Source organism: Taudactylus pleione, unplaced genomic scaffold (genome assembly GCF_031769625.1).
Source record: "Taudactylus pleione unplaced genomic scaffold, aTauple2 ptg000512l, whole genome shotgun sequence".
In the NCBI taxonomy this organism is placed as follows: domain Eukaryota; kingdom Metazoa; phylum Chordata; class Amphibia; order Anura; family Myobatrachidae; genus Taudactylus; species Taudactylus pleione.
In genome coordinates this window covers 297,658-312,315 of record NW_028284914.1, presented here as the reverse complement: position 1 = coordinate 312,315, position 14,658 = coordinate 297,658, and the positions used below count along the sequence as shown (strand labels likewise).

Here is a 14,658-nt window from a genome sequence, read left to right as displayed (position 1 = left end):
ACACATGGCTATATAGCGGGGGTCTAGGTATCAGCGATTACACATGAGGCTGTATAGCGGGGTCTAGGTATCTGCAATTACACATGCGGCTGTATAGCGGGGTCTAGGTATCTGCGACTACACATGCGGCTGTATAGCAAGGTAAAGATATCAGCAATTACACATATGGCTATATAGCGGGGTCTAGGTATCAACGATTACACATGCGGCTGTATAGCAAGGTCCAGGTATCAGCAATTACACATGCGACTACACATATGGCTATATAGCGGAGTCTAGGTATCAGCGACTACACATATGGTTATATAGCGGGGTCTAGGTATCAGCAATTACACATGCGGCTGTGGTCTAGGTATCAGCGATTACACATGAGGCTGTATAGCGAGGTCCAGGTATCTGCAATTACACATGCGGCTGTATAGCGGGGGTCTAGGTATCAGCGATTACACATGCGGCTGTATAGCGGGGTCTAGGTATCAGCAATTACACATGCGGCTGTATAGCGGGGTCTAGGTATCAGCAATTACACATGCGGCTGTATAGCGGGGGTCTAGGTATCAGCGATTACACATGAGGCTGTATAGCGGGGTCTAGGTATCAGCAATTACACATGTGGCTGTATAGCGGGGTCTAGGTATCTGCAATTACACATGAGGCTGTATAGCGGGGGTCTAGGTATCAGCGACTACACATGCGGCTGTATAACGGGGTCTGGTATCTGCAAGTACACATGCAGCTCTATAGCGGGGTCTAGGTATCAGCGATTACACACATGGCTATATAGCGGGGGTCTAGGTATCAACGATTACACATGAGGCTGTATAGCGGGGTCTAGGTATCAGCAATTACACATGAGGCTGTATAGCGGGGTCTAGGTATCAATTATTACATATGCGGCTGTATAGCGGGGTCTAGGTATCAGCAGTTACACATGCGGCTGTATAGCGAGGTCTAGGTATCAGCGACTACACATGCGGCTGTATAGCGGGGTTTAGGTATCAGCGACTACACATGCGGCTGTATAGCAAGGTCCAGATTTCAGCAATTACACATATGGCTATATAGCGGGGGTCTAGGTATCAGCGATTACACATGCGCTGTATAGCGGGGGTCTAGGTATCAGCGATTACACATGCGGCTGTATAACGGGGTCTGCTATCTGCAAGTACACATGCAGGTCTATAGCGGGGTCTAGGTATCAGCGATTACACACATGGCTATATAGCGGGGGTCTAGGTATCAACGATTACACATGAGGCTGTATAGCGGGGTCTAGTATCAGCGATTACACATGCGGCTGTATAGCAGGGTCTGGTATCTGCAAGTACATATGCGTCTGTATAGCGAGGTCTGGTATCTGCGACTACACATGCGGCTGTATAGCGGGGTCTAGGTATCAGCTATTACACATGCGGCTATATAGCGGGGCTGGTATCTGCAAGTACACATGCGGCTGTATAGCGGGGTCTAGGTATCAGTGACTACACATATGGCTATATAGCGGGGGTCTAGGTATCAGCAATTACACATGCGGCTATATAGCGGGGGTCTAGGTATCAGCGATTACACATGTGGCTGTATAGCGGGGTCTAGGTATCTGCAATTACACATGCGGCTGTATAGCGGGGTCTAGGTATCAGCAATTACACATGCGGCTGTATAGCGGGGTCTAGGTATCAGCAATTACACATGCGGCTGTATAGCGAGGTCTAGGTATCAGTGATTACACATGCGGCTGTATAGCGGGGTCTAGGTATCTGCAATTACACATGCGGCTGTATAGCGGGGTCTAGGTATCAGCGATTACACATGCGGCTGTATAGCGGGGTCTAGGTATCAACGATTACACATGCGGCTGTATAGCAAGGTCCAGGTATCAGCAATTACACATGCGACTACACATATGGCTATATAGCGGAGTCTAGGTATCAGCGACTACAGATATGGTTATATAGCGGGGTCTTGGTATCAGCAATTACACATGCGGCTGTGGTCTAGGTATCAGCGATTACACATGCGGCTGTATAGCGGGGTCTAGGTATCAGCAATTACACATGCGGCTGTATAGCGGGGTCTAGGTATCTGCAATTACACATGCGGCTGTATAGCGGGGTCTAGGTATCTGCAATTAAACATGCGGCTGTATAGCGAGGTCTAGGTATCAGCGACTACACATGCGGCTGTATAGCGGGGTCTAGGTATCTGCAATTACACATGCGGCTGTATAGCGGGGTCTAGGTATCTGCAATTAAACATGCGGCTGTATAGTGAGGTCTAGGTATCAGCGATTACACATGCGGCTGTATAGCGGGGGTCCTAGGTATCAGCAACTACACATGCGGCTGTATAGCGGGGTCTAGGTATCAGCAACTACACATGCGGCTGTATAGCGGGGTCTAGGTATCAGCGATTACACATGCGGCTGTATAGCGAGGTCTAGGTATCAGCGATTACACATGCGGCTGTATAGCGGGGTCTAGGTATCAGCAATTACACATGCGGCTGTATAGCGGGGTCTAGGTATCAGCAACTACACATGCGGCTGTATAGCGGGTCTAGGTATCAGCGATTACACATGTGGCTATATAGCGGGGTCTAGGTATCTGCAAATACACATGAGGCTGTATAGCGGGGTCTAGGTATCAGCAATTACACATGCGGCTGTATAGCGGGGTCTAGGTATCAGCAATTACACATGCGGCTGTATAGCGAGGTCTAGGTATCAGTGATTACACACATGGCTATATAGCGGGGGTCTAGGTATCAGCGATTACACATGAGGCTGTATAGCGGGGTCTAGGTATCTGCAATTACACATGCGGCTGTATAGCGGGGTCTAGGTATCTGCGACTACACATGCGGCTGTATAGCAAGGTAAAGATATCAGCAATTACACATATGGCTATATAGCGGGGTCTAGGTATCAACGATTACACATGCGGCTGTATAGCAAGGTCCAGGTATCAGCAATTACACATGCGACTACACATATGGCTATATAGCGGAGTCTAGGTATCAGCGACTACACATATGGTTATATAGCGGGGTCTAGGTATCAGCAATTACACATGCGGCTGTGGTCTAGGTATCAGCGATTACACATGAGGCTGTATAGCGAGGTCCAGGTATCTGCAATTACACATGCGGCTGTATAGCGGGGGTCTAGGTATCAGCGATTACACATGCGGCTGTATAGCGGGGTCTAGGTATCAGCAATTACACATGCGGCTGTATAGCGGGGTCTAGGTATCAGCAATTACACATGCGGCTGTATAGCGGGGGTCTAGGTATCAGCGATTACACATGAGGCTGTATAGCGGGGTCTAGGTATCAGCAATTACACATGTGGCTGTATAGCGGGGTCTAGGTATCTGCAATTACACATGAGGCTGTATAGCGGGGGTCTAGGTATCAGCGACTACACATGCGGCTGTATAACGGGGTCTGGTATCTGCAAGTACACATGCAGCTCTATAGCGGGGTCTAGGTATCAGCGATTACACACATGGCTATATAGCGGGGGTCTAGGTATCAACGATTACACATGAGGCTGTATAGCGGGGTCTAGGTATCAGCAATTACACATGAGGCTGTATAGCGGGGTCTAGGTATCAATTATTACATATGCGGCTGTATAGCGGGGTCTAGGTATCTGCAGTTACACATGCGGCTGTATAGCGAGGTCTAGGTATCAGCGACTACACATGCGGCTGTATAGCGGGGTTTAGGTATCAGCGACTACACATGCGGCTGTATAGCAAGGTCCAGATTTCAGCAATTACACATATGGCTATATAGCGGGGGTCTAGGTATCAGCGATTACACATGCGGCTGTATAGCGGGGGTCTAGGTATCAGCGATTACACATGCGGCTGTATAACGGGGTCTGGTATCTGCAAGTACACATGCAGGTCTATAGCGGGGTCTAGGTATCAGCGATTACACACATGGCTATATAGCGGGGGTCTAGGTATCAACGATTACACATGAGGCTGTATAGCGGGGTCTAGTATCAGCGATTACACATGCGGCTGTATAGCAGGGTCTGGTATCTGCAAGTACATATGCGTCTGTATAGTGAGGTCTGGTATCTGCGACTACACATGCGGCTGTATAGCGGGGTCTAGGTATCAGCTATTACACATGCGGCTATATAGCGGGGCTGGTATCTGCAAGTACACATGCGGCTGTATAGCGGGGTCTAGGTATCAGTGACTACACATATGGCTATATAGCGGGGGTCTAGGTATCAGCAATTACACATGCGGCTATATAGCGGGGGTCTAGGTATCAGCGATTACACATGTGGCTGTATAGCGGGGTCTAGGTATCTGCAATTACACATGCGGCTGTATAGCGGGGTCTAGGTATCAGCAATTACACATGCGGCTGTATAGCGGGGTCTAGGTATCAGCAATTACACATGCGGCTGTATAGCGAGGTCTAGGTATCAGTGATTACACACATGGCTATATAGCGGGGTCTAGGTATCAGCGATTACACATGTGGCTATATAGCGGGGTCTAGGTATCTGCAAATACACATGAGGCTGTATAGCGGGGTCTAGGTATCTGCAATTACACATGCGGCTGTATAGCGGGGTCTAGGTATCAGCGATTACACATGCGGCTGTATAGCGGGGTCTAGGTATCAACGATTACACATGCGGCTGTATAGCAAGGTCCAGGTATCAGCAATTACACATGCGACTACACATATGGCTATATAGCGGAGTCTAGGTATCAGCGACTACAGATATGGTTATATAGCGGGGTCTTGGTATCAGCAATTACACATGCGGCTGTGGTCTACGTATCAGCGATTACACATGCGGCTGTATAGCGGGGTCTAGGTATCAGCAATTACACATGCGGCTGTAGAGCGGGGTCTAGGTATCTGCAATTACACATGCGGCTGTATAGCGGGGTCTAGGTATCTGCAATTAAACATGCGGCTGTATAGCGAGGTCTAGGTATCAGCGACTACACATGCGGCTGTATAGCGGGGTCTAGGTATCTGCAATTACACATGCGGCTGTATAGCGGGGTCTAGGTATCTGCAATTAAACATGCGGCTGTATAGTGAGGTCTAGGTATCAGCGATTACACATGCGGCTGTATAGCGGGGGTCCTAGGTATCAGCAACTACACATGCGGCTGTATAGCGGGGTCTAGGTATCAGCAACTACACATGCGGCTGTATAGCGGGGTCTAGGTATCAGCGATTACACATGCGGCTGTATAGCGAGGTCTAGGTATCAGCGATTACACATGCGGCTGTATAGCGGGGTCTAGGTATCAGCAATTACACATGCGGCTGTATAGCGGGGTCTAGGTATCAGCAACTACACATGCGGCTGTATAGCGGGGTCTAGGTATCAGCGATTACACATGTGGCTATATAGCGGGGTCTAGGTATCTGCAATTACACATGCGGCTGTATAGCGGGGTCTAGGTATCAGCGATTACACATGCGGCTGTATAGCGGGGTCTAGATATCAGCGACTACACATGCGGCTGTATAGCGGGGTCTAGGTATCAACGATTACACATGCGGCTGTATAGCAAGGTCCAGGTATCAGCAATTACACATGCGACTACACATATGGCTATATAGCGGAGTCTAGGTATCAGCGACTACAGATATGGTTATATAGCGGGGTCTTGGTATCAGCAATTACACATGCGGCTGTGGTCTAGGTATCAGCGATTACACATGCGGCTGTATAGCGGGGTCTAGGTATCAGCAATTACACATGCGGCTGTATAGCGGGGTCTAGGTATCTGCAATTACACATGCGGCTGTATAGCGGGGTCTAGGTATCTGCAATTAAACATGCGGCTGTATAGCGAGGTCTAGGTATCAGCGACTACACATGTGGCTGTATAGCGGGGTCTAGGTATCTGCAATTACACATGCGGCTGTATAGCGGGGTCTAGGTATCTGCAATTAAACATGCGGCTGTATAGTGAGGTCTAGGTATCAGCGATTACACATGCGGCTGTATAGCGGGGCCTAGGTATCAGCAACTACACATGCGGCTGTATAGCGGGGTCTAGGTATCAGCAACTACACATGCGGCTGTATAGCGGGGTCTAGGTATCAGCGATTACACATGCGGCTGTATAGCGAGGTCTAGGTATCAGCGATTACACATGCGGCTGTATAGCGGGGTCTAGGTATCAGCGATTACACATGCGGCTGTATAGCGGGGTCTAGGTATCAGCAACTACACATGCGGCTGTATAGCGGGGTCTAGGTATCTGCGACTACACATGCGGCTGTATAGCAAGGTCCAGATATCAGCAATTACACATATGGCTATATAGCGGGGTCTAGGTATCAACGATTACACATGCGGCTGTATAGCAAGGTCCAGGTATCAGCAATTACACATGCGACTACACATATGGCTATATAGCGGAGTCTAGGTATCAGCGACTACACATATGGTTATATAGCGGGGTCTAGGTATCAGCAATTACACATGCGGCTGTGGTCCAGGTATCTGCAATTACACATGCGGCTGTATAGCGGGGGTCTAGGTATCAGCGATTACACATGCGGCTGTATAGCGGGGTCTAGGTATCAGCAATTACACATGCGGCTGTATAGCGGGGTCTAGGTATCAGCAATTACACATGCGGCTGTATAGCGGGGGTCTAGGTATCAGCGATTACACATGAGGCTGTATAGCGGGGTCTATGTATCAGCAATTACACATGCGGCTGTATAGCGGGGTCTAGGTATCTGCAATTACACATGAGGCTGTATAGCGGGGGTCTAGGTATCAGCGATTACACATGCGGCTGTATAGCGGGGTCTAGGTATCAGCGACTACACATGCGGCTGTATAACGGGGTCTGGTATCTGCAAGTACACATGCAGCTCTATAGCGGGGTCTAGGTATCAGCGATTACACACATGGCTATATAGCGGGGGTCTAGGTATCAACGATTACACATGCGGCTGTATAGCGGGGTCTAGGTATCAGCAATTACACATGCGGCTGTATAGCGAGGTCTAGGTATCAGCGACTACACATGCGGCTGTATAGCGGGGTTTAGGTATCAGCGACTACACATGCGGCTGTATAGAAAGGTCCAGATTTCAGCAATTACACATATGGCTATATAGCGGGGGTCTAGGTATCAGCGACTACACATGCGGCTGTATAGCAAGGTCCAGATTTCAGCAATTACACATATGGCTATATAGCGGGGGTCTAGGTATCAGCGATTACACATGCGGCTGTATATCGGGGTCTAGGTATCAGCAACTACACATGCGGCTATATAGCGGGGTCTAGGTATCAGTGATTGCAAATGAGGCTGAATAGCGGGGTCTAGGAATCAGCGACTACACATGCGGCTGTATAGCAAGGTCCAGATTTCAGCAATTACACATATGGCTATATAGCGGGGGTCTAGGTATCAGCGATTACACATGCGGCTGTATAGCGGGGTTTAGGTATCAGCGACTACACATGCGGCTGTATAGCGGGGTTTAGGTATCAGCGACTACACATGCGGCTGTATAGCAAGGTCCAGATTTCAGCAATTACACATATGGCTATATAGCGGGGGTCTAGGTATCAGCGATTACACATGCGGCTGTATAACGGGGTCTGGTATCTGCAAGTACACATGCAGCTCTATAGCGGGGTCTAGGTATCAGCGATTACACACATGGCTATATAGCGGGGGTCTAGGTATCAACGATTACACATGAGGCTGTATAGCGGGGTCTAGTATCAGCGATTACACATGCGGCTGTATAGCAGGGTCTGGTATCTGCAGGTACATATGCGTCTGTATAGCGAGGTCTGGTATCTGCGACTACACATGCGGCTGTATAGCGGGGTCTAGGTATCAGCTATTACACATGCGGCTGTATAGCGGGGTCTAGGTATCAGCGATTACACATGCGGCTGTATAGCGAGGTCTAGGTATCAGCGATTACACATGCGGCTGTATAGCGGGGTCTAGGTATCAGCAATTACACATGCGGCTGTATAGCGGGGTCTAGGTATCAGCGACTACACATGCGGCTGTATAGCGGGGTCTAGGTATCAGCGACTACACATGCGGCTGTATAGCGGGGTCTAGGTATCAGTGATTACACATGCGGCTGTATAGCGGGGTCTAGGTATCAGCAATTACACATGCGGCTGTATAGCGGGGTCTAGGTATCAGCAACTACACATGCGGCTATATAGCGGGGTCTAGGTATCAGTGATTGCACATGAGGCTGTATAGCGGGGTCTAGGTATCAGCGATTACACATATGGCTATATAGCGGGGTCTAGGTATCTGCAAATACACATGAGGCTGTATAGCAAGGTCCAGGTATCAGCAATTACACATGCGGCTTTATAGCGGGGTCTAGGTATCAGCGATTACACACATGGCTATATAGCGGGGGTCTAGGTATCAGCGATTACACATGAGGCTGTATAGCGGGGTCTAGGTATCTGCAATTACACATGCGGCTGTATAGCGGGGTCTAGATATCAGCGACTACACATGCGGCTGTATAGCGGGGTCTAGGTATCAGCAATTACACATGCGGCTGTATAGCGGGGTCTAGATATCTGCGACTACACATGCGGCTGTATAGCAAGGTCCAGATATCAGCAATTACACATATGGCTATATAGCGGGGTCTAGGTATCAACGATTACACATGCGGCTGTATAGCAAGGTCCAGGTATCAGCAATTACACATACGACTACACATATGGCTATATAGCGGAGTCTAGGTATCAGCGACTACACATATGGTTATATAGCGGGGTCTAGGTATCAGCAATTACACATGCGGCTGTGGTCTAGGTATCAGCGATTACACATGAGGCTGTATAGCGAGGTCCAGGTATCTGCAATTACACATGCGGCTGTATAGCGGGGGTCTAGGTATCAGCGATTACCCATGCGGCTGTATAGCGGGGTCTAGGTATCAGCAATTACACATGCGGCTGTATAGCGGGGTGTAGGTATCAGCAATTACACATGCGGCTGTATAGTGGGGGTCTAGGTATCAGCGATTACACATGAGGCTGTATAGCGGGGTCTATGTATCAGCAATTACACATGCGGCTGTATAGCGGGGTCTAGGTATCTGCAATTACACATGAGACTGTATAGCGGGGGTCTAGGTATCAGCGATTACACATGCGGCTGTATAGCGGGGTCTAGGTATCAGCGACTACACATGCGGCTGTATAACGGGGTCTGGTATCTGCAAGTACACATGCAGCTCTATAGCGGGGTCTAGGTATCAGCGATTACACACATGGCTATATAGCGGGGGTCTAGGTATCAACGATTACACATGAGGCTGTATAGCGGGGTCTAGGTATCAGCAATTACACATGAGGCTGTATAGCGGGGTCTAGGTATCAGCAATTACACATGCGGCTGTATAGCGAGGTCTAGGTATCAGCGACTACACATGCGGCTGTATAGCGGGGTTTAGGTATCAGCGACTACACATGCGGCTGTATAGAAAGGTCCAGATTTCAGCAATTACACATATGGCTATATAGCGGGGGTCTAGGTATCAGCGACTACACATGCGGCTGTATAGCAAGGTCCAGATTTCAGCAATTACACATATGGCTATATAGCGGGGGTCTAGGTATCAGCGATTACACATGCGGCTGTATATTGGGGTCTAGGTATCAGCAACTACACATGCGGCTATATAGCGGGGTCTAGGTATCAGTGATTGCAAATGAGGCTGAATAGCGGGGTCTAGGTATCAGCGACTACACATGCGGCTGTATAGCAAGGTCCAGATTTCAGCAATTACACATATGGCTATATAGCGGGGGTCTAGGTATCAGCGATTACACATGCGGCTGTATAGCGGGGTTTAGGTATCAGCGACTACACATGCGGCTGTATAGCGGGGTTTAGGTATCAGCGACTACACATGCGGCTGTATAGCAAGGTCCAGATTTCAGCAATTACACATATGGCTATATAGCGGGGGTCTAGGTATCAGCGATTACACATGCGGCTGTATAACGGGGTCTGGTATCTGCAAGTACACATGCAGCTCTATAGCGGGGTCTAGGTATCAGCGATTACACACATGGCTATATAGCGGGGGTCTAGGTATCAACGATTACACATGAGGCTGTATAGCGGGGTCTAGTATCAGCGATTACACATGCGGCTGTATAGCAGGGTCTGGTATCTGCAAGTACATATGCGTCTGTATAGCGAGGTCTGGTATCTGCGACTACACATGCGGCTGTATAGCGGGGTCTAGGTATCAGCTATTACACATGCGGCTGTATAGCGGGGTCTAGGTATCAGCGATTACACATGCGGCTGTATAGCGAGGTCTAGGTATCAGCGATTACACATGCGGCTGTATAGCGGGGTCTAGGTATCAGCAATTACACATGCGGCTGTATAGCGGGGTCTAGGTATCAGCAAAAACACATGCGGCTGTATAGCGGGGTCTAGGTATCAGCGACTACACATGCGGCTGTATAGCGGGGTCTAGGTATCAGTGATTACACATGCGGCTGTATAGCGGGGTCTAGGTATCAGCAATTACACATGCGGCTGTAAAGCGGGGTCTAGGTATCAGCAACTACACATGCGGCTATATAGCGGGGTCTAGGTATCAGTGATTGCACATGAGGCTGTATAGCGGGGTCTAGGTATCAGCGATTACACATATGGCTATATAGCGGGGTCTAGGTATCTGCAAATACACATGAGGCTGTATAGCAAGGTCCAGGTATCAGCAATTACACATGCGGCTTTATAGCGGGGTCTAGGTATCAGCGATTACACACATGGCTATATAGCGGGGGTCTAGGTATCAGCGATTACACATGAGGCTGTATAGCGGGGTCTAGGTATCTGCAATTACACATGCGGCTGTATAGCGGGGTCTAGATATCAGCGACTACACATGCGGCTGTATAGCGGGGTCTAGGTATCAGCAATTACACATGCGGCTGTATAGCGGGGTCTAGATATCTGCGACTACACATGCGGCTGTATAGCAAGGTCCAGATATCAGCAATTACACATATGGCTATATAGCGGGGTCTAGGTATCAACGATTACACATGCGGCTGTATAGCAAGGTCCAGGTATCAGCAATTACACATGCGACTACACATATGGCTATATAGCGGAGTCTAGGTATCAGCGACTACACATATGGTTATATAGCGGGGTCTAGGTATCAGCAATTACACATGAGGCTGTATAGCGAGGTCCAGGTATCTGCAATTACACATGCGGCTGTATAGCGGGGGTCTAGGTATCAGCGATTACACATGCGGCTGTATAGCGGGGTCTAGGTATCAGCAATTACACATGCGGCTGTATAGCGGGGGTCTAGGTATCAGCGATTACACATGAGGCTGTATAGCGGGGTCTATGTATCAGCAATTACACATGCGGCTGTATAGCGGGGTCTAGGTATCTGCAATTACACATGAGGCTGTATAGCGGGGGTCTAGGTATCAGCGATTACACATGCGGCTGTATAGCGGGGTCTAGGTATCAGCGACTACACATGCGGCTGTATAACGGGGTCTGGTATCTGCAAGTACACATGCAGCTCTATAGCGGGGTCTAGGTATCAGCGATTACACACATGGCTATATAGCGGGGGTCTAGGTATCAACGATTACACATGAGGCTGTATAGCGGGGTCTAGGTATCAGCAATTACACATGAGGCTGTATAGCGGGGTCTAGGTATCAGCAATTACACATGCGGCTGTATAGCGAGGTCTAGGTATCAGCGACTACACATGCGGCTGTATAGCGGGGTTTAGGTATCAGCGACTACACATGCGGCTGTATAGCAAGGTCCAGATTTCAGCAATTACACATATGGCTATATAGCGGGGGTCTAGGTATCAGCGACTACACATGCGGCTGTATAGCAAGGTCCAGATTTCAGCAATTACACATATGGCTATATAGCGGGGGTCTAGGTATCAGCGATTACACATGCGGCTGTATAGCGGGGTTTAGGTATCAGCGACTACACATGCGGCTGTATAGCAAGGTCCAGATTTCAGCAATTACACATATGGCTATATAGCGGGGGTCTAGGTATCAGCGATTACACATGCGGCTGTATAACGGGGTCTGGTATCTGCAAGTACACATGCAGCTCTATAGCGGGGTCTAGGTATCAGCGATTACACACATGGCTATATAGCGGGTGTCTAGGTATCAACGATTACACATGAGGCTGTATAGCGGGGGTCTAGGTATCAGCGATTACACATGCGGCTGTATAGCGGGGTCTAGGTATCAGCGACTACACATGCGGCTGTATAACGGGGTCTGGTATCTGCAAGTACACATGCAGCTCTATAGCGGGGTCTAGGTATCAGCGATTACACACATGGCTATATAGCGGGGGTCTAGGTATCAACGATTACACATGAGGCTGTATAGCGGGGTCTAGGTATCAGCGATTACACATGCGGCTGTATAGCGGGGTCTAGGTATCAGCAATTACACATGCGGCTGTATAGCGGGGTCTAGGTATCAGCAATTACACATGCAGCTCTATAGCGGGGTCTAGGTATCAGCAATTACACATGAGGCTGTATAGCGGGGGTCTAGGTATCAGCGATTACACATGCGGCTGTATAGCGGGGTCTAGGTATCAGCATCTACACATGCGGCTGTATAGCGGGGTTTAGGTATCAGCGACTACACATGCGGCTGTATAGCAAGGTCCAGATTTCAGCAATTACACATATGGCTATATAGCGGGGGTCTAGGTATCAGCGATTACACATGCGGCTGTATAGCGGGTTTAGGTATCAGCGACTAGACATGCGGCTGTATAGCGGGGTCTAGGTATCTGCGACTACACATGCGGCTGTATAGCAAGGTCCAGGTATCAGCAATTACACATGCGGCTTTATAGCGGGGTCTAGGTATCAGCGATTACACACATGGCTATATAGCGGGGATCTAGGTATCAACGATTACACATGCGGCTGTACAGCAAGGTCCAGGTATCAGCAATTACACATGCGACTACACATATGGCTATATAGCGGGGTCTAGGTATCAGCGACTACACATATGGCTATATAGCGGGGACATGCGGCTGTATAGCGGGGTCTAGGTATCAGCGATTACACATGCGGCTGTATAGCAAGGTCCAGGTATCAGCGACTACACATGCGGCTGTATAGCGGGATCTAGGTATCAGCGATTTCACATGAGGCTGTATAGCGAGGTCTAGGTATCAGCAACTACACATGCGGCTGTATAGCGGGGTCTAGGTATCAGCGACTACACATGCGGCTGTATAGCGAGATCTAGGTATCAGTGATTACACATGCGGCTGTATAGCGGGGTCAAGGTATCAGCGACTACACATATGGATATATAGCGGGGATCTAGGTATCAACAATTACACATGCGGCTGTACAGCAAGGTCCAGGTATCAGCAATTACACATGCGACTACACATATGGCTATATAGCGGGGACTAGGTATCAGCGACTACACATATGGCTATATAGCGGGGATATGCGGCTGTATAGCGGGGTCTAGGTATCAGCGACTACACATATGGCTATATAGCGGGGACATGTGGCTGTATGGCGGGGTCTAGGTATCAGCGTTTACACATGAGGCTGTATAGCGGGGTCTAGGTATCAGCGATTACACATGAGGCTGTATAGCGAGGTCTAGGTATCAGCAACTACACATGCGGCTGTATAGCGGGGTCTAGGTATCAGCGACTACACATATGGCTATATAGCGGGGGTCTAGGTATCAGCAATTACACATGCGGCTGTATAGCGGGGTCTAGGTATCTGCGACTACACATGCAGCTGTATAGCAAGGTCCAGGTATCAGCAATTACACATGCGGCTTTATAGCGGGGTCTAGGTATCAGCGATTACACACATGGCTATATAGCGGGGGTCTAGGTATCAGCGATTACACATGCGGCTGTATAGCGGGGTCTAGGTATCAGCAATTACACATGCGGCTGTATAGTGGGGTCTAGGTATCTGCAATTACACATGCGGCTGTATAGCGGGGTCTAGGTATCAGCGATTACACATGCGGCTGTATAGCGGGGTCTAGGTATCAGCAATTACACATGCGGCTGTATAGTGGGGTCTAGGTATCTGCAATTACACATGGGGTCTGGGCTGCACATTCAGCAGTATAGCGAGGTCTGGGTACCAGCGAGTATACATGTGGCTGTATAGCGGGGTCTGTGTATCAGAGACTACCCATGTGGCTGCCTAATAACATACACTGGCATATCTCAAGCTGGTAACACACAGTACAGACGTATGTTAGACCTACAAGTGAGGAGGAGGTGGCAGCTAGACTATGTATCAGACCATGCAGGTGCCACAATGAACGACCGGATCATACCGTCCCCCCCCCCTCCCCTCCCCTCCCCTCCCCCTCACTTGTGGATCAGCCGGTGCCCTCGCATGCCTCCGGAGATCAACAGTCGTCCACTTTACAGTCCTGGCAGATCAATTGTGATCTGTACCGATGAGGCCACAGTCTCCGCAATTAGACTACACACACAGATCTGTATACATCTCTGGTACAGACTCAGACACGGGGAATGGATGCAGAGATCTCCTGATCACCTGTACAGCAGAGATCTGCAG

The 14,658-nt window shown here is 49.2% G+C and overlaps 1 protein-coding gene across 7 annotated transcripts in view; it reads right to left on the bottom strand.

Annotated features, from left to right (window-relative positions):
- PLXNA1 (plexin A1) overlaps positions 1-14,658 on the bottom strand; it is a 312,844-nt gene that overhangs the window by 21,707 nt on the left and 276,479 nt on the right. The window lies entirely within an intron of this gene.